The sequence below is a fragment of the Suncus etruscus genome, chromosome X (genome assembly GCF_024139225.1).
Source record: "Suncus etruscus isolate mSunEtr1 chromosome X, mSunEtr1.pri.cur, whole genome shotgun sequence".
NCBI lineage: Eukaryota > Metazoa > Chordata > Mammalia > Eulipotyphla > Soricidae > Suncus > Suncus etruscus.
The window spans coordinates 93,252,226-93,279,027 of record NC_064868.1 but is presented as its reverse complement, the minus strand read 5'-3'; positions in this window follow the sequence as shown (position 1 = coordinate 93,279,027).

Genomic DNA, 26,802 nt, shown 5'->3' with positions numbered 1-26,802 from the left:
CACAAAAGGAGATGGGAAAAGTAGAAAAATAAATCAAAAGATTCCAAGAGAACTTTGGGATGAATTAAAGAGGAATATCATCAGGGCACCAGAGGCCAGGAAGACAAGTTCTGTGAGAAGAAACACAAACATCAGTGGTGAAAAGTTCCCAAATCCCAAAAGCATGCACATCCTGGAGGCCCAAATGGTACCAACTAAAGGAGACCTAAATAAAAAAAAAACCCTAAGACACATGTTAATCGGAATGATGAAAAACACAGATAGAGATAAAACTGAAAGCAGGTAAATCTCAAACAGAAAATTACATACAAAGAGCATCCTTAAGAGCTACAGCAGTTTTGCTAAAGGTAACCCTCAAGGTCTGAAGACAGTGGAGGGCTATAGTGAAAAGATTCAATAAAATGAGCGTCTCACCAAGAATCCATTGCCAAACCAGAATCTCCTCAGATTTAAAGGAACAACACATAACTTCATGGGTAAGTAACAGCTCAGACGTTCATAGACTCAAATCTACCTGTAATAGAATAAATTAGGGGCTACTTTAAGACAAGATGAATCCCACGAACATGCAAACTCCTTCAGGAATGTGGCACGATACTCCACGGCAATAGTCTGATGCCAAAGTGAAAGAAAAATTTTTTTACTGGTGAAATGTTAGTAAGAAAAGAATAGCCCACAGAAACCCCCACAAATAATTTCTAGTTTTTTTGAAATCTATTATGGATACCAGTGAAAGATAGAGGGAAAAGGAGGAATGGTAGAGTTATACTTTTAGAATTGAAAGCAACAAATATGACATATTATGTGTTAAGATTTATTCCTGAAATACTACAGTAGTGAAAACCAATAGCATAGAAACTGAAAAAGGAAGAAAAATAAAGGCAACCCCCTTGAAAATTATTAGTAGTATAACTGAAACGATATTGAAGTACTGTAATTGCTTATTTTTAAGTCTTCAAATTAATTCTTGTATTTATTAGTCCAAATTGCAAACAAACATATTGGATGTAAAATCACACTCATGCACCTTATTTCCAACACAATGTAAACGAGTCTAAAGCAGAGTCATGCATGATACAATACAAACCATTCTGAGAGTGCAACACGTGTATTCTCACAATCTACCTTGTTTTCCTATCAAGCTGTCTTCCAAAATGTTTTTATTGTATACTGAGACCACCCCCGGTGGGGGAGTAAAAACAGAGCAAGGAAAGATAGCTCAGGCTATGTGAATAAGGACAATTGCTAGTCGAGCAAAGAGTCTCAACTCAAAGGTTGGAAAACATCCATTAAGCAGCCAACTCATAAAGGCTGAGGTGGTCTTCTAAGAAGAGTTGGACCATAGGAAAATGAAGTCATGTAATTTTTCTTACACATGGATAGATATGGAGAATATTATGCCGAGTGAAGGAAGTCAGAGGGAGAGGGGTAGACATAAAATAATCTATACTACTGCTCTAATCTTAACTATGAAAGCATTTTCTCACAATACTTTATGGCAAAATCACTTGGTGATCTTCCAGGGAAAGCCAACCTGGATAGAAAAATTAGGGCACTTTGATAAACTGAATGAGTGGGCCCAAGAAGATTGGCCCTATAGGAGGTAAGGCACTTACTTACCTTGCATGTGACTACTTTGAGAACTTACAGTTTGATGACTAATACTCTTTTTTGTGTCCTGAACACTAACAAAGATCACTCCTCAGTAGTGTTCAGGGCTCAGGTCCTGACACAATGGGCCATGATCCCATCCTATAAAAAAATAAAAAAGAGCTGGCTTCTTGAAGGATCTCTTCTTCCTGGGAGCCGGAAGTCTAGCAGGAGGGGGTTTGGCAGGCCACCGCCATACCGGAGGCCTTCCTAACCAGGCCTAATGGGGGTGCGAGACTTGGGTAACCCCAGCACCCCTCTACCACCTTGCTCCAGATTTCCAGGGCTTCCCCAGGCCACATGCCTGGGCAACTGGTTAGTTGGGCCCCTTGGTGGAGCTCAAAGGTACCCTAGGCTTTACCCCATTATCCATTCAGCTCCTTGGGGGAGGGTTTGGGTGGGGCCCTGAACTTCTGGGTTAATGGCTTCTTAAAGGATCTCTCCTTCCTGGGAGCCGGGAGTCTAGCAGGAGGGGGTTTGGCAGGCCACCGCCATGCCGGAGGCCTTCCTAACCAGGCCTAGTGGGGGTGCGGGACTTGGGTAACCCCAGCACCCCTCTACCACCTTGCTCCAGATTTCCAGGGCTTCCCCAGGCCACATGCCTGGGCAAGCCGGTGAGTTGGGCCCCTTGGTGGAGCTCGAAGGTACCCTAGGCTTTCCCCCATTATCCATTCAGCTCCTTAGGGAGGGTCTGGGTGTGGCTCTGAACTTCTGGGCTCCTGGCTTCTTGAAGGATCTCTCAATGGATAACCCCCATTATCCATTCAGCTCCTTGGGGAGGGTCTGGGTGGGGCCCTGAACTTCTGGGCTCCTGGCTTCTTGAAGGATCTCTCCTTCCTGGGAGCCGGGAGTCTAGCAGGAGGGGGTTGGCGGGCCACCGCCATGCCTGAGGCCTTCCTAACCAGGCCTAGTGGGGGTGCGGGACTTGGGTAACCCCAGCACCCCTCTACCACCTTGCTCCAGATCTCCTGGGCTTCCCCAGGCCACATGCCTGGGCAAGCCTATGAGTTGGGCCCCTTGGTGGAGCTTGAAGGTACCCCAGGCTTTCCCCCATTATCCATTCAGCTCCTTAGGGAGGGTCTGGGTGGGGACCTTAACTTCTGGCCTCCCAACTTTTTGAAGTCACTGGTAATCTCTATACAGTCTATATTTTCAGAAGAAACATTAATAGTACTCACTATCATTGAATTATATTTTTATATATGCAGAATGTCCATTTAGTACTCTGCCGTTTTTCATACCCCTTCATAAGATCATATTTCTCTTTAACTTCCTTAACTCCTATCATCATTACTCCTCATTTATCCTTTCTAACTTAAGTACTGTAGAGTCCTAAGTCACAGATCAAAGTGGAGCCCTGGAGTTAACACCCACCTAACTATTTTAAAAGGCATAAAAAGGACACTTATGTCTCTTCAACATTTTATGGGTGTTTTCTTTGATGGTTATAACTTTTGCTGAATATTTTCTTATACAGTAATGATCCCTCCCATGTTTTTTATCTTCTCTTTGTGATATGCTCAATATGAAATTTCGTGTGAAAGAGTCCCTCAGTTTAATGCTTATGTTTGAACCAAGTCATGGGTATTGTTGGAAATGTTCTTACGCCCCCATATATCTGATAGCACCATGTGGCTTTATTTTTTGTTTGCTTAGGCACACTAAAATGGGAAAATACTATACATACCAATAAGTTCTTATCTAATAGAGATGGGAACACCCAAATCTTGTAGTGCAATGAGACCTTACACCCTGAACATTGACATAAAGACCTGGTACAGGCCTCAGAAGAATGGGCATTCTCCATTCACCCCTGATCTAGAGAAGACATCTACAAAACATATAAGGTTGTATATAACATCACCTGGAGGCATTCCTCTATCACGGAAGACCGTATCACTGCTCAGACATCGTCCTGCTGAAAAGAGACTTCCCTTAACAATGAGAAGACTTAACAACGACCTGTTTACAGGAGAGGGCTTCCTGCATTGCCCTTTCATGGTGAGGTGAAACAAGAAGACACTCCACATCATGACTTCAATTTAGGATATGCAGATTCCAGAATCTTTAATACAGAAACATGATACCAACAACAGAGACTGTGTGAAAAGTGTGTTGGCACTACGGACAATGTCTTGGATCGGACGGTAACTTGCTTTAAGCCTAGAGTTGGTCTTATGCCAGGAAACTTCAGGGGTAGGATCTCTTTGTATTTAGGCCAAGGTTATTCCTTTCCATGCCTCTCATATTTTGGTGGGCCTATGCAAACAACAATTGCCACTCTAACACCGTTTTTACTGTGCTCCTTTGACTCTAATCCTTAAAATGCACCCACTTAAAATTTGAGGTTAAATGCACCCACTTAAAATTTGAGGTTAACTTAAGCTAATATGCATGTACATGGAAATGTAAAAAATACTATGCCTCTAATGTTTAAGGAGTTACATATATTTTATGGCTTTAGATTGCCTTGTGTGCTGTTAAGAAATATTATAATGTGCTACAATCTGGGGACTTGAGGGACAAAGTAATTGTACATGGATTCTGTTTTATTTATCTTAACGTTCTTTGGCTGAAAGTTCAAAGTTAAGATATCAGCAAGGGGACTTCTTCTGAGAATTATGTTATGGCTGATTGTTCTTCCACTGTAACTTTGCCTTGTCCTCTTTCTTTGCATCTTTTATTCTCATAATTCAAAATAAAAAAATAAAAAACATAAAAAATAAATAAATAAAAAAAGAAAAAGGAAAAACTGGATCATTATAAGAGGAAATCAGCAGTTGAAATAATTGATATCATGTATATATTACCACTAATATCTCTGTCCTAAAATAATGTTTATAAAAATACATATTTAACTATTAAAATTTAAATATTTAAAGTAAACATTAACATTTACATATCACTCAAAACACTTAATGATTAATTTAATTAATTTGACATGATAAATTTGGATGTTCTGAATATTCCCTCAGTTTAATATCTTTAATAACTCTCTAGGATATGAGACATCTTTGATTAACCAGAAGATCTCGCAGAAAGGCAATGAATTCTACATGAGCTATTATAAAATATTCCTGTGTGACGAAGTGATCTGTCTGATTGGCAAAAGGTCTCTTAGGTTGATCATCAAATCTTACTGATTTGCTATGAAATTTTTCTGTGTGGTCAAAATATTTTTCTAAATACCCACAGGAGCTTTTTCTTATGGCTGAGAAGATTTCTGTGTGGCCATGAGAGATTCCAGTGTGAACATGAGATATTTCATCATGGCAAAGAATCTCCCAATGTAGTCTTAAGATCTGTGAATGGTATAAATTCCTTCCCAGATAGCAGTGGCATCCTACTGACTGTTGCTTGTTCACGGTAGAGTGGATTTGATAACATCTTCCATGTTTCTCCTTAAAAAATCGCAGTCTTCTGTGCTGTGCTCCATCTTCGGCCTGATTTCATCCTGTGTGTGGCCCATCTGCTGATGGCTCGCCTTCCCTGGAGCCTTCTCTGGAGGTGAGTTTACAAGCCCAGAAAAGCTGGAGCCAGAGGAGCACGGCTGCTCTGCTTCACTTCCTGGCCATGCACATCATTTAGTCAATGAATACAACCACAACAGGTAGAAAAACCCACAATACAAGTGTGACAATGGGGAAACAATGCAGGCCAGTGCCAGACATAGAGAATGACGATGGCAACTCTGATGATTTGAACATGACCAACCAACTAGTCACTCTCTCAGATAAGGAGTTTAGAATCGCAATATGGAAGATGTTCAAAGAACTCAAAGAAAGTATAGAAGAGAACACTAATAAGAATCAAGAGAATATGAAGATAGAAATCAGAAAACTTCGAACTGAAATTTCAAGTCAAATAACAGGTCTGAAAAACTCAGTAGATGAATTGAAGAAAAACATGGTTAACACGGGTTAACAGCAGCTGAGAATAGAATTAGTACACTGGAAGATGAGATGAATAACAATTCCATAAAGCAGAAGAAATTGGAAAAAAGCCTTAAAGCAAACAATCAAACAATGGAAAAATTACTCAAAGAAAGGGAACAGATAAAAATAGAAGTCTATGATAAGCTCAACAGAAACAACTTAAGAATCATTGGAGTCACAGAGACCCAGGAAGAAAATCTCCAGGAAGAATCAACGGTCAAGAACATAATTAAGGAGAAACTACCAGAGCTAATCAATACATGCGATCAAATCCTGCATGCCCAAAGAGTACCAGCTAAAAAAGACCCCCAAAAAACACTCCAAGATACATCCTAGTCACAATGACAAATCCCACAGATAGAGACAGAATTCTGAAAGCAGCAAGATCAAAAAGAGAAATTACATTCAAGGGGAACATCCTTGAGATTTACCGCAGACCTGTCACCAGAAACACTCAAGGCCAGAAGGCAGTGGTGGGCCATAGTGACAAAACTCAATGAAATAAATACTTCGCCTAGAATACTGCACCCAGCAAAACTCACTTTCAGGTTTGAAGGAAAAATACATAGTTTCACAGAGAAACAACAGCTCAGAAACTTTACAGACTCAAAACCATTCTTTTTTTTTTCGTTTTTTTTTTATATTAACATAATTTTTATTTTGATCATAGTGGCTTACATATTGTTGACAATAATATTTTAGGTACATATTTACATAAAATCAGGGGGATTCCCATCACCGATTTGTCTTCCCTACTCCTCCGTTTTTGTCCTACCTCCCATATCCTCTTCCCTCACCCCCAGGGCTGCTAGAATATGTGGTCCCCTCTGTACCTATCCTATTACTTTGTAGTCTTACACCTGTTTGGTCCTGATGCCTCCCTTATTTCCCCCTCTAATTGGGAGGCAGGAGTAGGTAGTTCAAGTTATGTGATTTTGTTTGAAGAGGAGAAAAGTAATAAACTGGGGTAAAAGTCTAATACGCCAAAAATAAGCAGAATTCTTCTAAAGGCTCTCGTCATCGGTTTGAGCGATGAAGGAGAAAAAGAAGGTGAAACGCTCCACCACTACGAAAAGAAGTGTCAAATATCTATTAAGGATTCCAACAATAATGCTAAGCACCACAAAAACAAAACCAAAACAAACAAACAAACAAACAAACAAAAAAACGCCGTGGTCTTGAGATAAGCACCATGGCAGAGCACAAAAAGAGGGAAAAGAAGAGGCCGGAGAGATAGCATGGAGGCAAGGCGTCTGCCTTTCATGCAGGAGGTCATCGGCTCGAATCTCGGTGCCCCATATGGTCCCTCGTGCCTGTCAGGAGCAATCTCTGAGCCTGGAGTCAGGCATAACCCCTGAGCACTGCCGGGTGCTACCCAAAAATCTGAAAAAAAAAAAAAAAAGAGGAGAAAAAAAGATAAGTATAAGTGGGGGCAACAACTTCAATAACCACACCAAAGCAAAGAAATCAACCAAAATAGATAGGTAAATAAAAATAATAATAGTAGTACATGAAGATAAAAAGTAATATATAAAACATAAACAATGTTTTGTGTTTTGTTTTTTTCCCCTCCTGCCCAGGCACAGTAAATATTGGGATCATTCGAAAAGGGATTCACATGGCCTAAGAGATATGGGGTTTCTCCGCCCTTGGAGTATATTGTCATGGGATCAACTATAGACTCTGTTAATGATCCTTTATTCTCCCGGTGATGCATTTGTGGTGTTTGGGAGACTTCTGCTCCGTCCTGGGTGATACAGTCAGTCCTCTGTATCTAGAGATCTCAGTATCTGCACAGATCCAGGGGTGGGACTTATGATGAAGTCAGTCTTTGTGGTTGTAGAAGTTCTGTTCCCTTGGTGTCATTTTAATCTATGTTCTGTGGTTGGTGGTCTTGGTCTTGGCACTAAACCTGGGATGGCACCTAGGATAATGAATTTCCTTGTGTTTCCAGAAGCCCCATTTCGTTACAGTTGTCTCTGCCAGACCTTTGGAACTGGGGATCATGGTTTTTGTTCAGGTCGTAGCTCAAACACTAGACTAGGGCTTTTTTATTGGTCCCAAGATATATACAGTCTGGTCATGGTTCTAGCAGCCAGTCCTCTGTAAATCGCGTTCTTGGTTTTTGGCCCTACCAGTGGTGACAAGTCTTCTGATTTTGTCTTATTGATGGCTGGTAAGGCAGGATAACCTGCTCTTAGGTCAAGTTGTTCCCATTTTCCTCGTTGTCAGGATATCATATTACAGCTGGCACTCGTTGGTGTTCCAGCAGTAATAAGGTTGTCCCGGATGGGGTTTGTTTCCTGCAGCTGTTGTGAAGGACTGTGCCGTTTCTGTGACTGGGATCCAGGGTTCAAGGCTGGACGGATGGGATCTAATCTCCTGAGGTCTAAGTTGATTCCACATGACATATTTTCAAGGTAGGAGTTATCCTGTATTGTAAACAACTATGAGTTTCTATCTCTAGTAGATAAGAGCTCTTTTTTTATGTGAAAGATTTTCCCCTTTTTTAGTGTGCCTTTGCAGAGAGAAATGGTGCTACGTTATATTGTTGGTGCATTTGGGGGTGGACAGAGAGGAAAACAAAAACAGGTCACATACCCAAAAAAGATTTAAAAAATAGGATTAAAAAAAAAAAAAAAAAGAAATGGGGGCCGGGCGGTGGCGCTGGAGGTAAGGTGCCTGCCTTGCCTGCGCTAGCCTAGGACGGACCGCGGTTCGATCCCCCGGTGTCCCATATGGTCCCCTAAGAAGCCAGGAGCAACTTCTGAGCGCATAGCCAGGAGTAACCCCTGAGCGTCACAGGGTGTGGCCCAAAAACCAAAAAAAATAAATAAATAAAATAAAAAATAGGATTAAAAATGTATGTGCTCACATATGTATATGTAGACCAGACAATTAAAAAATGAATTAACTGAGTATTTAAAGGACCAAAGTGATGCAAAAGACTACCTTACATTTGGGGAAAGGCAGGTAAAGAGGAGGTGTAATACAGGTCTTATGTTTATGTTGGGAGTACAGGTTTTCCCATTGTCTTTTGGGTTTTTCTTGTAGTGTGTGGGTTCCCAGGCACCTTTCCATCACACCCCCTGACCTTCTTCAGATTGGCGAAAGATTTGCAACAGGGAGGTCTTGGGAAGAGTTCGTGGCTACTTTTGGATCTAAGTCCGGTTTCAAGTAACAGTCCTTCTTAGGGGGAGATGGTAGGGAGGGCCGTGCAGCATGGGTCCGCAGGGGAGTTAGCTGCCTTTTCTCGCAGGAGACGAAGTGTGGGTTTGACTAAGTGTCTCTTCGTTTGGGTACTGGGTACTGGTTCATTGGGGGTAGGAGGTCAATCTTGATGCCTAATAGATTAAGGACTGAGGGTGAAGAGTGTTAATACAGTGGTAAGTCTGGATGGGAACGAGAGATGAGGGGGTAGTTGGATTTCCAAAGGGGGGAAAGGGGAAGGTAAATGGTAGGGGTAGGAAGAGAGAAAAGAGAAAATACATTAGAAAGGAAGGGAAAAGAGGAAAGGAAAAAAGAGAGAAGAGTAGAGAAGAAATGATAAAAAAGAAAGTAGTGAGAAGAGAGGAGAGAATAGCAAGGGAATGTTAGTTTGCATGAGTGTGTTCGATGAGTATAGTCTGTAGTTTAAGTCTGTATGTCATGGTTACTGCTTCGGTGTTCAGACTGGCCACGTGCTTCGATTCCTAAAAGAAGGTATAACCTTGAAATAAAGTGTATGTTAAAGAGGTTTCTCGGCGCCATCTCGTAGTGCAAGCTAGGTATGGTATCTTGTGTGGTATCCCAAGCTGCCATCTTGGTTTGTCCACCCTTTGTATCCAAGGATGCCTGTGGACAGAAAAGCTGAGAGGTTATTTTAAATATAGTAAGATAAGGCATGAAAACATGATGTTATGGGATGATTCCATTGGAGTCAGTGATTTCCCATGGTATTCTTTACCTGTGATCCTGTATACGATCTCCAAGGGATTATTGTGGGCCTTTGTCGTAGAAGGCTGACTTCATACCTGTTCTCTCTATGCTGCTGTTTCTGGTGTTGCTGTTTTCTTTGTGGTATAATGCAGTCAAGAGTTTGCGTTGTTTCTTTTTTCATGTATTTTGGGCACTGCACTCGAGTATATGTTGACTATTACAGTGTTTAGAGTTTCTACCCTGTTGAACCCTATTATTTGATTGTTGAGTGTTAGTTGTGTATAAGATGTATGTTCTTGGTGCTTCTGAATAGTGCTATCATTCTGTGTTTATCTTTTGTCTTCTGACTTACTTTGTTTAACATAACATGTTCTAGATCCATCCATGTTGCTGCAAAGTCTGTGATAGTATCATTTCTGACTGCCATGTAATATTCCATTGTGTATAGATACCACAACTTAATGATCCATTCATCTGTTGTTGGACATCGAGGTTGGTTCGAAGACTTGGCTATTATACTGAGTGCTGCTATAAATAATGGGGTGCACACGTATTTTGGAATGGATGTCCTTCCAAGTTGGGGGTATATACCTAGGAGAGCAATTGCTGGGTTAAATGGCAGCTCAATTCTGAGTTCTTTGAGCACTCTCCAGACTATTCTCCATAGGTGTTGGACTAGGGGTCATTCCCACCAGAAGTGGATGAGAGTTCCTTTCATACCACATCCCCGCCAACAGAGATTGTTCCCATTATTTTTTAATATAATTTTTATTTTGATCATAGTTGCTTACATATTGTTGACAATAATATTTTAGGTATATATTTATATAAAATCAGGGGGGATTCACATCCCTAAATTGTCCTCCTTACACCTCCATTTTTGTCCTACCTCCCATTTCCTCTTCCCTCACCCCCAGGGCGTCTAGAATATGTGGTCCACTCTGAATCTAACCTACTACTTAGTAGTCTTGCATCAGTTTGGTCTTGACGCCTCCCTTATTTCCCCCTCTAAGTGGGGGCAGGGCTAGCTAGTTCAAGTTGCGTGGTTTTGCCTGAAAAAGAGAAAATAAATAAACTGGGGGTAAAAGTCTAATACCCCGAAAATGGGCAGAATCCTTCTAGAGGTTCTCATCATCGATGTTGTTCCCATTATTTTTGATGTGAGCCATCCTTACTGGTGTAAAGTGGTATCTCATTGTTGTCTTGATTTGGATCTCTCTGATGATGAGTGAAGGTGAGCATGTTTTCATGTGTTTGTTGGCCATCCTTCTGTCTTCCTCAGAGAATTGTCTATTCATTTCCTCTCCCCATTTTTATGGCTTTATTTGGTTTTGGGGGGCTCAGCTTTCTGAGTGCTTTGTATGTTCTATATATCAGCCCTTTATCTGATATATCGAGTGAAAAGATTTTTTTCCCATTCTGCTAACTGTCTTCTTGCATTAAGTAAGGTTTTTTTCACCATGCAGAAGCTTTTTAGTTTGATGTAGTCCCATTTGTTTATGTTTGATGCTAAAGTTCTTGCCATTGGTGTTCCATTCTCGAAGATCTTTTTGATATATAGGTCTTCGAGTGTTCTACCTATTTAGTTCTTGATAAACTTTATAGATTCTGGTCTGATTTCAAGGTCTTTGATCCATTTTGAGTTGACTTTTGTATAAGGAGTGAGGTATGGGTCAATTTTCACTTTCATACATGTGGTTTTCCATTTGTATCAACACCACTTGTTGAAGAGCCTTTCTTTGTTCCATTTCAAGTTCATGCCTCTTTTATCAAATATTAGTTTGCTGTATATCTGGGGGTTTATGTCTTGGAATTCTGTCCTGACCCAATGATCTGAGGTCCTGTCTCTGTTCCCGTACCATGCTGTCAAAACAATTCTTAAGAGAAAAACTGAAAGGCCTACTTTAAGACAAGACTGACCAACAGACACATCAAACTTCGATATAAAGATGGCACTAACTCCCAGGACAATTCTTTCTCTCAAGGTGAATGGACTAAATGAACCAGTTAAGAGACACAGAGTGGCTAAATGGATCAAAAAACACAATCCAACCTTCTGCTGCCTACAAGAAAAGCAACTAAGTAGTCAGAACAAACATAGACTAAAAATAAAAGGCTGGAGGAAAATCATCTAAGCAAACAACACCCATAAAAAAGCTGCAGTGCACATACTAATAGCAGATGATGCAAACTTTATACGTAGGACAGTTGTAAGGGACAAAGATGGACATTTTGTATTAATCAAGGGATACGTACAGCAGGAAGAAATCACTCCCCCAGACATATATGCACCGGATGAGGGGCCAGCAAAATATTTAGTAAAATTGTTGACAAATCTGAAATATAATATCAGTAACAATGCATTAATTGTGGGAGGCCTCAACACGGCATTGTCAACACTTGACAGGTCAAGCAGACTGAAACCCAACAATATACTAGACCTGAAAAGAGAAATGGAAGAAAGAGGCCTAGTAGATATATACAGGACACTCAACCCCCAGAAGCCTGGATACACATGGGACATTATCCAGGATAGACTACATGACAGCACACAAAACATACCTCCATAATATCAAGAGGATAGAAATTTTGCAGGCTACCTTCACTGACAACAAGGCCCTGAAATTATATGTGAACTATAAAGGGACACAGAAGAAAAACTTTAACACCTGGAAGTTAAACAGCCTAATACTGAATAACCACTGGGTCCGAGATGAAATCAAAGAGGAAATCAAAACCTTCCTAGAAACAAATGTCAATGGAGACACAAAATATCAGAACCTATGGGACACAGCAAAAGCGGTACTGAGAGGAAAATTTATAGCTTTGCAAGCACACATCAGGAAAGAAGAAGGGGCATACCTGAATAGCTTAATGACACAGCTCATAGAATTAGAAAGTACTCAACAAAAGTACCCAAAGATAGGGAGACAGAAGGAAATAAAGTTGAGAGCAGAAATCAATGAAGTGGAAACCCAAAAAACAATTCAAAATATCAACGAAAGCAGAAGTTGTTTCTTTAAGAAAATAAACAAGATTGATAGACCAGTGGCAAAACTAACAAAGAAAGAGAGAAACTTGATAACTCATATTAGGAATGAAAAAGGAGAGATCACTACTGATATGGTAGAGATCCAAAGGGTAATCAGAAACTACTTTGAGAAACTCTATGCCACTAAAAAAATAAAAAACCTGGAAAAATGGATAAATTTTTGGACTCTTAAATCTTCCAGTGTTGAATAAAGAGGATGTAGCATATCTAAACACACCCAATACTATTGAGGAAATTAAGACAGTAGTCAAATGTCTGCCCAAAAACAAAAGCCCAGGCCCAGATGGATTTAATAATGAATTCTTTCAAACCTTTCAAGAGGAACTTCTACCAATTCTGGCAAGACTCTTCCATGAAATCGAAAAAACAGAAACACTTTCAAATAGTTTTTGTGAAGACAACATCACCTTGATACCTAAACAAGACAGAGATGCTACAAAAAAGAAAATTACAGACCAATGTCGCTGATGAATACAGATGCAAATATCCTCAACATAATTCTGGAAAATAGGATTCAATGCCTCTTTAAGAATATCATCCACTATGATCAAGTAGATTTTATCCCAGGAATGCAAGGGTAGTTTAACACCCGTAAATCTATCAACATAATACACAACATCAACAACAAGAAAAATAGAAATCACATGATCATATCAATAGACACAGAGAAAGCATTTGATAAGGTCCAACACCCATTCTTGATCAAAACTCTCAGCAAGATGGGAATGGAAGGAAACTTTCTCAATATAGTTAAGGCCATCTACCACAAGCCAGGGGCAAATATTGTCCTCAATAGAGAAAAACTGGAAACCTTTCCTCTAAACTATGGCACAAGACAAGGATGTCCTCTCTCACCACTCCTTTTTAACATATCACTGGATGTACTTGCTATAGTGATTAGGGAAGAAAAAGATATCAAGGGAATCCAGATAGGAAAGGAAGAAGTCAAGCTCTCGCTGTTTGCAGATGACTTGATACTCTACCTAGAAAACCCTAAACTCTCTACAAAAAAGCTTCTAGAAACAATAGACTCATATAGCAAGGTGGCAAGCTACAAAATTAACACACAAAAATCAATAGTAATAAGGAAGAAATGGACATTAAGAAAACAACCCCATTCACAATAGTGCTACACAAACTCAAATATCTTGGAATCAACTTGACTAAAAATGTGAAGGGCCTATAGAAAGAAAACTATAAAACTCTGCTCCAAGAAATAAGAGAGGACATGTGGAAATGTAAGCACATACCCTGCTCATGGATTCGCAGGATTAACATCATCAAAATGGCAATACTCCCCAAAGTATTGTACAGATTAAATGCGATCCCTCTAAAGATACCCATGGCATTCTTCAAAGAAGTGGATCAGGCACGTTTGAAATTCATTTGGAACAATAAACACCCTAGAATAGCTAAAACAATCATTGTGAAAAAGAATATGGGAGGATTTACTTTCTCCAACTTTAAATTGTACTACAAAACAATAGTTATCAAAACAGCATGCTATTGGAATAAAGACAGGCCCTCAGATCAGTGGAATAGGCTTGAATACTCAGAGAATGTTCCCCAGACATACAATCACCTAATTTTTGATAAAGGAGCAAGAAATCCTAAATAAAGCAAAGAAATCCTTCTCTGCGACCCCCTGGGACCCCTGCCCACAGAGACTTGGGGAGTCACAAAGTTATTTGGAAGTCACGAAGAGGATCCGACGTAGAAGAAAAGAGTCTGGGAAAATAATGAGCTTAAGAAAGTGTTCTGATCAAAAGTTATTTTATTATAGTAGGGGGCTACCTTATATAGTGTGAGCACGTTTTCAAACAAAAGAGGGGAAGGGGTGGTTCAATACTTTTCCACCGTAACATTCCCATACATCAAATATGTCAGGTTTTTTTTTTTAGCAAGTTATACATTTACTATAAGTGGTCCTGGGGTGCTGTGTTCTGTTAACAGTGCTACAGATCTAATCTTAACTTGGAGCCTTTACATAGCATGTTTGTTCTTGCTTAACCATTGACCTCTGGTAATGGCTCTCTTTATGGTCAGCTCTTTCTTTTAGGTTCATGGGGGAAGCGCCACCAGCAGCCTGTCACATACACAGGCCTTTGACTTCTCAGGCATCAGAGACTCCATTTTGCTCTCTAAGTCTTATTGCTTCAAAAAATTCCCCCGTTTAAGAGGAGGGTGGGTGGGGTGCCTGTCTTAGGTTATTTGGCATACCTCCAGGTTTGGACATGACAAGGTAAGTTCCGAATTGTTCTGGCCAGAGAAAAGGATTAGCAAGTCATGTTTGCCCCCAAACACTGGTGCCAAGCTATCCCCATTTTAAGCACTTCCACAGCCAAGAGAGGAGTGACTTTTTGCGCTTAGCAATGTGCTCAAACTCTTTAAAGTCTAGGTGGTGGGATGCACCATCTCCTAGAAAATCACATTCCAGAGAGCGGGGTTGATGCTGGGTCAGCTGTTGATAATGGACACCAACTGAGCGTTTGGTAGTCTCGTCTACCTGGGATTTGACAAAATTGGTGAGATGACGAAATGCCCATGGACTAAAAGAAACAAGGAGCATAAAACCAATAAATGGGCGAATGAGGCTAGGCAGCAGGGTGGGTAACCAGGGAGATGTAGAAAACCAATTTTTATACCAGGATTCACTTTGATCAAGATTTTTCTTGGTTTCTGCCGGACTTTGTTCTAACCTTTTAATGCTATCTCTAACTAATCCTGACTTATCCTTGAAAAAGCAACATTTTTCCTTAAGAGTGGCACAGACTCCCCCCTCCTGCAGGAAGGTGAGATTGAGACTGTGAAGGTTTTGCTGGACCATTTCAGCCAAAAAACCAACAGTTTTTTCTAGATAGTCTAAACCTCTCTCAAGTTCTTCAACATCTCTATCTACTGTTATAGTTAAGGCATTAATTGATTCTTGAGTATGAACTAAGGAATAAATTCCTGTGCCGGTGCTGGCAGCACCGAACCTATGAAAATGGCTAAGGTGAGGGCAGTGACTGGCTCTTGGCGGCTGCGAGAAGCAAAGGGGGCGGTATCTTTGCTCATTAAGAGATCACTCTCAGGTCTAACAGTTAACTTCGGCATAAGAGCAATCAAAACACAATAATCTTTATGAGCAAGAAAAATTTCGCTAATAATGTGGGGAGATAACCCAGTGGAACAAGCAAAATACGTAAGATTGGGTGCTAAAATAAACAGAAAAGAAGCATTCACAACAAGAGTACGATTACAAATTAGATCATAGGGGGGGAGTATATGGGGCCCCAATAGGCAAAGTCCAATTCCGACCACTTGTCCAACAGTCATTCCATGGCAAGGAGGAGCTGTTCCCCATCTGAGGAGATTGGAGTCATTGGTAAAGGAGGGTGAGCCGAAGGCAGCAATTCCTTCGTAAAACGGTGGAAATGGTGAATAGCAGATCCAGCAGCATTCATAACTGGTGTTGGTCAGGGCAATGGCTGAAGAATTAATCATCTGTAGGATGAGGTCGGCGGTGGAGAGTGGACCGGCAGGCATAGTGGGTCTGAAGTCTGGAACAGCAGATTCAAGTGGAGTGGCTGTGAAGGAAACCTTTGCAGGGGGAGGGTGTGGGGTGGCGGGTTTCGGTAGAAATGAGCCACCTCGGGCCAAGAGAGATAGCACAGCAGTGTTTGCCTTGCAAGCAGCCGATCCAGGACCAAAGGTGGTTGGTTCGAATCCCGGTGTCCCATATGGTCCCCCGTGCCTGCCAGGAGGTATTTCTGAGCAGACAGCCAGGAGTTACCCCTGAGCATCGCCGGGTGTGGCCCCCCCCCAAAAAAAAAGAGCCACCTCCTGAGGGATGTAAAAATGGATTAGGGCCAACAGCAACAGGCTTAAATGAAGGAATCTCTTTCAAAAGCTTAATAGAAAAGGTGAGGCCCATATTATAATTTTCGATACCTTCCATAAATAGCCTAAGCCCCCATTCAACTTGGCGGGTCCAGGAGTGCCATTTACATGGATCAGTAAATTTAATGACTAGGGGGTTGCACCAACTGTTCGGATTGGATTGGCATCCGTGCAAGTCTGGCAAAGCTGCCATTGACAGCAGCCGCTGCTTGGGTGTAATTTTTCGGGAGACAGTAATAAAATCCCAAGAAGAGGAAGGTTTCCAATAAGTGTCTCCTGTGGTCTCGCAGCCCCAAGATGCACAAAAAAAGGCAGCATGATGACCACATTTAGAGTTAAGAGCACAGTTTCTATAGGGTCCTGGACGAACATAAATGGGGGCATAATTTAAAAAATTCCTATATGAAGGTCGATCACATTTGGGGAGTTTTCTGCTGTCAGTTTGCCAGCCATATTCAGGATGGTTTACTGGGCTGGAACGAGGCAAAAATTCATTGGGTGTACCCCACGCGGCTTCTGCTCCCAAGGCCAATGCACAGGATCCACCTCCAAGTTGGGCCAAGGAATGGAGGCTGCTATTTGTGAGGTGGAGCTGGCTATATCTCCAGCTCCATTAATAATAAGCCAAGTATAATTGAATACTTGATAGGGGCTGGCTGCCTGAACAGGCTAGAAAGGGTTAAAAATCAAAAGGAGAGGGAGTGGCTGGCGTGACAGCTGCAGCATGCTGCGAAACAGGTTCAGCAAATTCAGCAGTTTGAGTTTCTATTTCACTGTTTTCGGCTTTTGAAAAAGAAGAAGGAGGGGAGTTCTCAGGGAGATTTTCCCTGGGTTTGTTACACAGTTTTACTAGTCTTTCTGGCAGCCACCTGGTTTCATAGGTGGTGGGATCATGAATGCAGGCATGACCTTTTCCCCAATAAGGATGGGTTGAGGTCCCTGCCACTTGTCTGTGTGCACATCTTTCCACAGGACTTGTTTAAAATCATCTTTGGTGGTAGGGTGCCATAAGCGATCTGCTGCAGAATGTCATTGCAGATCCAGGGACAGAAAATTTAATACAAAGAGTGCATGATTCAATAAAAGCCGATGTTTTCCTTTGCGTGCATAGTGAGTTTCGCTTTCCGATGAAAGCTTAAAAAGAATATTTTTAAGAGTTTGATTTGCTCTTTCAACAATACCCTGTCCTTGAGGGTTTAAAGGAATTCCAGTTTTATGAGCTATGCACATTTTTGAACAAAAATCTTTAAATTTATGGCTAACATATCCCAGGCCATTGTCTGTCTTAATTGAGGATGGCTGTGGGATAATAGTTAAGCAGTAAAACATGAGCAATAACATCTTTAGTGGCTTCTCCGGTTTGTAGGGAAGCATAAATAAATCCATTAAACGTATCAACAGTTACATGAATATATTTAAGGTTTCCAAAAGCATTATAATGAGTAACATCCATTTGACAAAGTTCACTTGGGGTAAGGCCCCTTGGATTAACTCCTATGTGAACCTCAGGTAGAAGAGTGACACAGGCTTTGCAGGACTTCACAATTTCTCTGGCTTGATCTTTAGTGATGTTGATCTTTATTCTTAAGGTTTGAGCATTAAGATGATGTAATTGGTGGGCTTGTATAGCCTGTTCTACAAGGTTAGATTTTGACAAAGCTGGCATTATCTGGGTGGCTTGATCAACCAAATTATTTCCTTCAGCCAGCAGCCCAAGAAGGGTAGTGTGTGCTCTAATATGTGCAATAAAAATGGACTAGTTCTCACTAGTATTAACTTTTGAATTCTGGCAAAAGCCAGGGATGCATTAGAATCAGGTTTAATAAAAGGCACAGTTTCCAACACTGGGATGGAGGCAGCAATATAAGAACTGTCTGTGTACAGATTAAAGGGCTCAAAAACTGTTTCAAAAATTCTTTCCACCGCTGCTAATTCTACTAATTGTGCAGATTTGTGTTCCGTGGTGAATTTCATTAGTTCTCCCTGTACACTAAGGGCCGCAGTTCCATTGGAGCTGCTGCCAGTAAATACAAGAATTGCTCTGAGGATGGGTTGTAATTTGGTTAATTTAGGGAAGACTACAGGATGTATTTGCAAAAATTGCAACAACTTATTGGGGGGGGGGATGATTATCTATTTCTCCTGAAAATCCTGCACAGAAGATAGCCCATTCATCTGGATTCAACAGTAGCCATTGTACCGCCTTTTTAGTATAAGGAATAATTATTTTAGCTGGATGACACCCAAACAATTTTAGGGCCTGCTCACATCCTTGTCGTAACAAAGAAATTACCAAATGTGGATAGGTGGCAAGAGTTTTATCTGGGGTACTAGGTAAATGACCCAGAAGAGAGGGCCCTCCTGCCATAGAAGGCCAGTAGGTGAAAATTTTGTAGAAAGAATAAGCAAGACTAAAGGTTTTTCTGAATCATAGTATGTAATAAATTGCTCTTGAATTGTGGTTTATACCAAGTCTATGGCGTTGCAGGCTTCCGGGGTTAAATTTCTAGGGCTGTTAGGTCTGATTCCCCTTTTGCTATATCAAACAAAGGTTTAAGATCTCTGGTAGTTAATTTTAAATATGAATGCAATTAATTAATGTCTCCTAAAAGTTTCTGGAAATCATTAAGTGTTTTTAAATTGCTAGTTCTGATTTAGACCTCTTGAGTTTTGATTTGATTAGGAAAAAGCTCAAAACCTAAAAATAACTGCGGAGGTTGGAGCTGCACTTTATCTGTGGAAATTTTGAATCCTCTGGCTGCTAATTTTTCTATTAACTGTCTCCCTATGTCTAGTAATTTTTGCTCGTCTTGACCAGCCAGGAGAATATCATCCATGTAATGAGTTATATAAATTGAGGGATTATCTTTTCTAAATGGATCAATGGTCTGTGCCACAAACTTTTGGCATAATGTAGGGCTGTTTGCCATGTCTTGTGGCAAAACTTTCCATTGAAAATGAGGGTTGGGCCCTTTGCAGTTAATAATTGGCAGGCTGAAGGCAAAACGTTTGCAGTCCTCTGGCTGAAGGGGGATGGAGAAGAAGCAATCTTTTAAGTCAATAATTATTTTAAGCTGTTTTTGGGAATAGCTACAGGGGAGGGAAGCCCCAGTTGGAGCGCTCCCATAGGAATCATGGTCTTCTTTATCTCTCTAAGGTCATGCAACAGCCTCCATTTTCCTGATTTCTTTTTAATTACAAAGATTGGCATATTTCAGGGGTAGTTAGAGGGTTCTATGTGTCCTGCTATCAGCTGTTCCTGCACTAACTGCTGAGCAGCTTTAAATTTTTCTGAGGAGAGCGGCCATTGTCCAACCCAAACAGGATCATTTGAGATTCAAGTTATTTTGTCTGCTTGGGTAGCAGGAGGGTCAGAGGCTGCCATTAAAAAGGTTCTTGAGTTTGTTGAGGGTGATATACTAATCCATGTCTATTTAATTTTGGCTTTGTTACAATGGGATCTAATCTGCCTTGTAGGGTTTTGCCTAGCCCCTTATGCAGATCATAACCTTGTGCTAACATCTGCTGCAAAACTTGAGGATTTTTACATTTAATTAGATACAGTCCCATTTGTTCCATGAGATCTGTCCCCATAAATTAATAGGAAGATCAGGTATTATATATCGGGAGATGGTTCCTGTATTTCCTTCCACATATTCCCATGTTAAGGGCTGAGAGCTCAGAAGGACTTGTCTAACTGTTCCTGCTACTCCTGAAACACTATCTAAGGTTGGGTGGGCTGGCCAGGAGCTGGGCCAGTATTGGGGGCTGATACATGTAGTATCTGCTCCAGAGTCCAACAGTCCAGTGAAAGTTTGTCCACTAATAGTGATAGTGAGTGGGGGTCTAATTTTACTAATGGCTTTAATCCAAAAATCTTCAGAAGAGCCAGGCGAAGAAGTGCCTCTAGTATGAAGTAATGTTGGGAGGGTGGTGTATAAAGGCAACGGTAGTGCCTGAGCCAGGCGCTGTCCTGGAAGTATCTGAACTGGCCCAAAGGGTGCTGTAGCAAGCAGCATGATTTCTCCCATATAGTCATTATCCACAAGGGAAGGTTGTACAATGAGGCCTTTTATGGTGAATGAGGCTTGCCCTATAATAAAAAAAAAAACATTCCTGGTGGGGGTTGTCCAAAAATTTCCGTCCCTATTACTACTACTCCATCTTCTGGCATTAATACTCTTGGGGAGGAGGCGCAGAGGTCCAGTCCGGCACTCCCTGGGGTGGCCCTGATAAGGGAGGTTGTTGTAGGTTGTAATCTATGTGATTTGATTGGTTGGTCTGAGCGGGGACCACGAATGACTGAGGTTTGTAATTCCCCATTATAAACTGTTTTTACAGGCCCAGGGTCGAGCCCGCTCCCCGTTTCCCTGAATGGGAGGGAGAGGGTTGCCTTCTATGTCTGTTTTAGAACGGCAGGAGGCTGCCCGTGGCAGCGGGGGCAAAGGGAAGGTTTCGGCTCCGTATTGGCGGTGGTGAGCACTGGAGAGTGCTTTGCCATAGGGCAGGTCTTTACCCAGTGACCTGTTTGGCCGCATTTAAAGTAAGTGTTTCCTTTTTGATTGATTTTGAAAGGCAACTAGGGCTTTAGTAATTTTATGAACGAATGGATCTGCCTCGCTGCATAAACAAATCATATCATGAAGGGACTTATGTCTATTTTGTCCACATAATATAGCGTGGCAGGTTTCATTTGCATTTTCATAAGCAAGTTGTTTTACTAAAGGGTTATCATGGTCAGTGCTTCCCATGATTCTTTCTACTGTTTCTAGAAGTCTGCATATGAACTGGCTGTAAGGCTCCTGCGGACCCTGTAGGGTCTGAGACATGGGAGTAATTATTTGCCCCTCTTTGTGTAGTGCTTTCCTCGCTCTGGTGGCTGTGGCATTAGCTTGAGCTAACAGCACCGGGGAGAGTTTTTGTTGTTCCTCAATAGAAGCAAAGACTCCCGTACCTGTTAATTGTGCATAAATAATCTCAGGAGTGTATTGCCCTCCGTTCCCCAGATCAGCTTGCTGTCTGCAGCGAGCCAAAAAGTCTGTTTCCCAAAGCAAATAGTCAGAACGTTTTAAGGTGGTTCTGGTTATTTCCGTCCATTCAAATGGAAGCAATTCTCCTCCCTCCTGAACTGCATCTAGGCAGGATAGGGTGTAAGGAGCATGGGGACCATAAGTATTGATAGCTTGGAAAAGAGTTTGAATAGGTTTATGATTAAGTTTTTGATATTCTCTAATTTCTGCTAAATGTCCTCCTTGTACTATCTGCTCTTCCTCTTCTTCTTCTTCTGGTATCACTTCTATAGCTTCCTCTTCTCCTCTGACCATGGCACCATGACCGTGGCATTCAGATCTGCTGCACTCATGCTGCGGTGCTCGGCTGGGCTGGAGGGGGTGTTCCAGGACGAAACCCTGGGATCTAGTAAAAATAGGGAATTGAAAGGTCTGGGGGCTATTTGTAGCCTGAAGCTGGGCAATTTGTTCTAAATTTTTTATCTCTTTAAGTTTTTGTAATTGGGCTTCTAAATCTATTTTTTGTTTATCTATATTGGAGGTAGTTGTTTGGTGAACTAGAATTTTCGGTAATTCGGGCACATGGTCTGCATTATAAAGAGGAGAAGCGGACGAGGGGGGATATTGGTCATGATCATAGCGTGCTGCTTCGTCCTCAAGGGACTGTGTATCTATTAGATCTAGAGAATTATCTTTAGCGGGGGCGCTAGCCATGATGGGATAAAATCCTTTAGAAGGTTCAACATGTAGTATAATATTTGTAGATATTTGAGAAGTATTACTTACTCTAGACTGACTTCGGGATGCCATTTCAATATGTGCCTCTGCTTTTTCTATTATTTCTTTCTTAAGGGGGCTCTTAATTGGGTCTAATTCGCCCCAGTTACAATTTGGCTAAGTATACTCCAAAAAAATTGCATAATCTTTTTATCTCCTTCTTTGCCATATTTACTATAGTATTCAGCTAACTTGTCTCCTATTTGTTTCCAAGTACTGGAGACAATCCGAGGCCTGGTGACCACAAAACAGGGACAGATATCATGTATACAAATAAAAAAATTTATAAGATCCTTCTTTTTTACTTTAATTTTTCTTTCACCCAGGGCCTTTTTGATGTTTTTAATGAAGGCTTCATCCTTAGATAGTAGTCCCCATAACTGCTGAGACAATGGGACGGCAGCTTTAGTAGCTACTATTAGGCTAACCTATCTGCACCCTGCCCAAATTTGGGTCTTACTGGTGTCATATGAGCAGGCCTCGAGACGCGCTCCATGATGCAGTCTGGTCGGTGGTCCATGCTTTGTGTCCCATGTCTGGGCGCCACCTGTGACCCCCCTGGGACCCCTGCCCACAGGAGACTTGGGGAGTCACGAAGTTATTCGGAAGTCACGAAGAGGATCTGACCTAGAAGAGAAGAGACTGGGAAAATAATGAGCTTAAGAAAGTGTTCTGATCAGGGCCCAAAGAGATAGAACAGCGGCGTTTGCCTTGCAAGCAGCCGATCCAGGACCAAAGGTGGTTGGTTCGAATCCCAGTATCTCATATGGTCCCCCGTGCCTGCCAGGAGCTATTTCTGAGCAGACAGCCAGGAGTAACCCCTGAGCACTTCCAGGTGTGACCCAGAAACCAAAAAAAAAAAAAAAAAAAAAAAGAAAGAAAGTGTTCTGATCAAAAGCCATTTTATTATAGTAGGGGGCTAGCTTATATAGCATGAGCACGTTTTCAGACAAAAGAGGAGAAGGGGTGGTTCAGTACTTTTCCACTGTAACATTCCCATACATCAAATATGTCAGGTTTTTTTTTAGCGAGTTATACAGTTACTATAAGTGGTCCTGGGGTGTTCTGTTCTGTTAACAGTGCTACAGACCTAATCTTAACTTGGAGCCTTTACATAGCATGTTTGTTCTTGCTTAACCATTGACCTCTGGTAATGGCTCTCTTTATGATCAGCTCTTTCTTTTAGGTTCATGGGGGAAGCGCCACCAGCAGCCTGTCACGTACACAGGCCTTTGACTTCTCAGGCATCAGAGACTCCATTTTGCTCTCTAAGTCTTATAGCTTCCAACACTCCTCAACAAATGGTGTTGGCACAACTGGCTAGCCACTTGCAAAAAATTGAACTTAGACCCCCAGCTAACATCATGTATGAAGGTTAAATCCAAATGGATGAAAGACCTCAATATCAGACCAGAAACCGTAAGATATATAGAACAACACGTAGGTAAAACACTCCAGGACAATGAGACTAAAGGCATCTTCAAAGATGAAACTGCACTCTCCAAGAAAGTGAAAGCAGAGATTAACAGATGGGAATATATGAAACTGAGAATCTTCTGCAACTCAAAAGAAATAGCGCCCAGTATACAAGAGCCAACCACTGAGTGGGAGAAACTATTCACCCAACACCCATCAGACAATGGGCTAATCTCCAAAATATACAAGGCACTGACAGAAATTTACAAGAAAAAAACATCTAATCCCATCAAAAAATGGGGAGAAGAAATGGACAGAACACTTTGACAAAGAAGAAATACAAATGGCCAAAAGACACATGAAAAAATGTTCCACATCACTAATCATCAGGGAGATGCTAATCAAAACAACTATGAGGTACCACCTCACACTCCAAGATTGGCACACATCACAAAGAATGAGAACAAGCAGTGTTGGGGGGATGTGGAGAGAAAGGAATTCTTATCCGCTGCTGGTGGAAATGCCGCCTAGTTCAACCTTTATGGAAAGCAATATGGAGATTCCTCCAAAAACTGGAAATCGAGCTCCCATATGACCCAGCTATACCACTCCTAGAAATATACACTAGGAACATAAAAATACAATACAAAAATCCCTTCCTTACAACTATATTCATTGCAGCACTATTTACCATAACAAGACTCTGGAAAAAGCCAAGATACCCTTCAACAGATGAATGGCTAAAGAAACTGTGGTACATATACACAATGGAATATTATGCAGCTGTCAGGAGAGATGGAGTCATGAAATTTTCCTATACATGGATGTACATGGAATCTTTTATGCTGAATGAAATAAGTCAGAGAGAGAAAGACGCAGAATAGTCTCACTCATCTATGGGTTTTAAGAAAAATGAAAGAAATTCTTGCAATAATAACTTTCAGACACAAAAGAGAAAAGAGCTGGAAGTTCCAGCTCACCTCATGAAGCTCACCACAAACAGGGATGAATTTAGTTAGAGAAATAACTACATTTTGAACTATCCTAATAATGAGAATGTACGAGGGAATTAGATAGCCTGTCTAGAGTACAGGCGGGGGTTGGGTGGGAAAGAGGAAGATTTGGGACACTGGTGATGAGAATGTTGCACTGGTTATGGGTTCTGTTCTTTACATGACTGAAACCCAAACACAATCATGTATGTAATAAAGTTGTTTAAATAAAAAAATTTTAAAAATTTAACCCATTGCAACTATATTACATAAATGATAAAATATTAAGTAATATTTGGAAGCAAAAACCTATATGAGCAAAAGAAAAAATATACAATCTTATTTGGAAATTTTAGTATCCTTATTGTATTAATTGATAGAATATAATATCATTAAGAATATTGTTCCATGGTGATAGGTCTCTGGGAAGGGCAATTATCTTACAAATGGCTGACCTGAAATTGACCCCTGGCACACATTCTAGTCCCCCAAGCTCCACCCAGAGTTACTAGTTGCTGAATACAGAGTAAGGAATAACCCATGAACATTGCTGGGGGTGACACCAAAAGAAAAATTTGTAAGCATAAGGAAAACAGAAATAATTTACCACCTTGTACTTACTGGCATTCATAGGACACATGCTCAACATCATCAAAATAAAATTATTTTCAGAATAAACACAGAACATATCTAAAATAGAAAATATTCGGGGTCTGATTTTTCTTTTCAGAAGAGAACATTTCTGAATCAATGAATACAATAAACCTAAAAATTTCCCCCAGAACTTGATAATCTAAAAATGTTAAAAATTACTAAATCAAAAGATACGTGCACAACAATCTATGTTCACTGAAACACGTTTGTTAGTATCTATGATCTGGAAAGAGCTCAAGAGCCCAATAATAGTTGAATGCAGAACGATGTAAGATATTTTAAAACATGTAATGTATATACATAGGAAATACTATTCAGGTATAAGCAACAGTGAAATATTGCCTTTTATTACACCTTGGAATGATCCAGGGGCATGGTGATAAATGGTATAAAATGGAGAAAGACATGTACCCAAGGCTCTTACTGATTTATAAAATTAGGACTCTGCCCGAAGACCTGAGATTCATAAGTAGGTCTGAGGAGTAGACAGACAGCAGGATCCTATGGAAGGTGGTAGATGATATTTATACTTTGATGGTGTATATAACATGAGAGTTGTACTTCTGAAACACAAATTGTTATGCACTTGTAATTTTCAGAGATGCAAGAGAGGAGGGCTGGAAGTTACAGCCCACTTCATGAACCTCACCACAAAGAGTGATGAGTTTAGTTAGAGAAATAACTACATTGGGAACTATTCTAACAATGAGAAAGTATGAAGGGAATAGAAAGCCTGTCTATTGTACAGGTGGGGGCAGGGTGGGAGGAGGGATAATTGGGACATTGGTGGTGGGAATGTTACACTGGTGATGGGGGTGTACTCTTATATGACTGAAACACAACCACAATCATGTTTGTAACCAACGTGTTCAAATAAAAGCTATATTTTATGAAAAAAGACAATGTTCACTGATCAAAAGAAATGTTTTCCAGCATTTTAAATAAACCCCATATCTAACATGAAGTCTTAACTAAGCAAAGCATCGAAAATGGACTATTAAATACAAACAAAGCACCACACATAAAGTCTTATAGCATGCAATAAACATATGGCTTCAAAGGCAATCTTTATCACAAAGCAAAAACAGATTCCTTCTCCTAGCCTTACACCTTACAAATAACTCACAGTTATATATTGTAAATATGATATCATGGCCATATGTAGTAACATAATTACTACAGTCAAGCTAATAAATATCTTTCTCATATTTACCGCTTTTGGTGGAGAGACCATTGAAGAAGATCTATACACTAGCGTGTACCTTTGACCTTGGAATTGATTGCTCAATAATGCCAGGAGTGATTCCTCAGTACAGCGTCAACAGTGATCCCTGAGCATCCCTGGTGTGGCCCAAACAGTTCTCCCTGCCCCCAAAAGGTAAAGATGTCCAATCTCATAGCTTTTGGCTACATCTGAATTAAACTTCAATAAATAACAGTTAAAATTGTCCACATGCTGGCGAGTGTGTGGGAAAACTGCGTCACATACTGTTAGCAAAAATCTAAATTCATGTCAC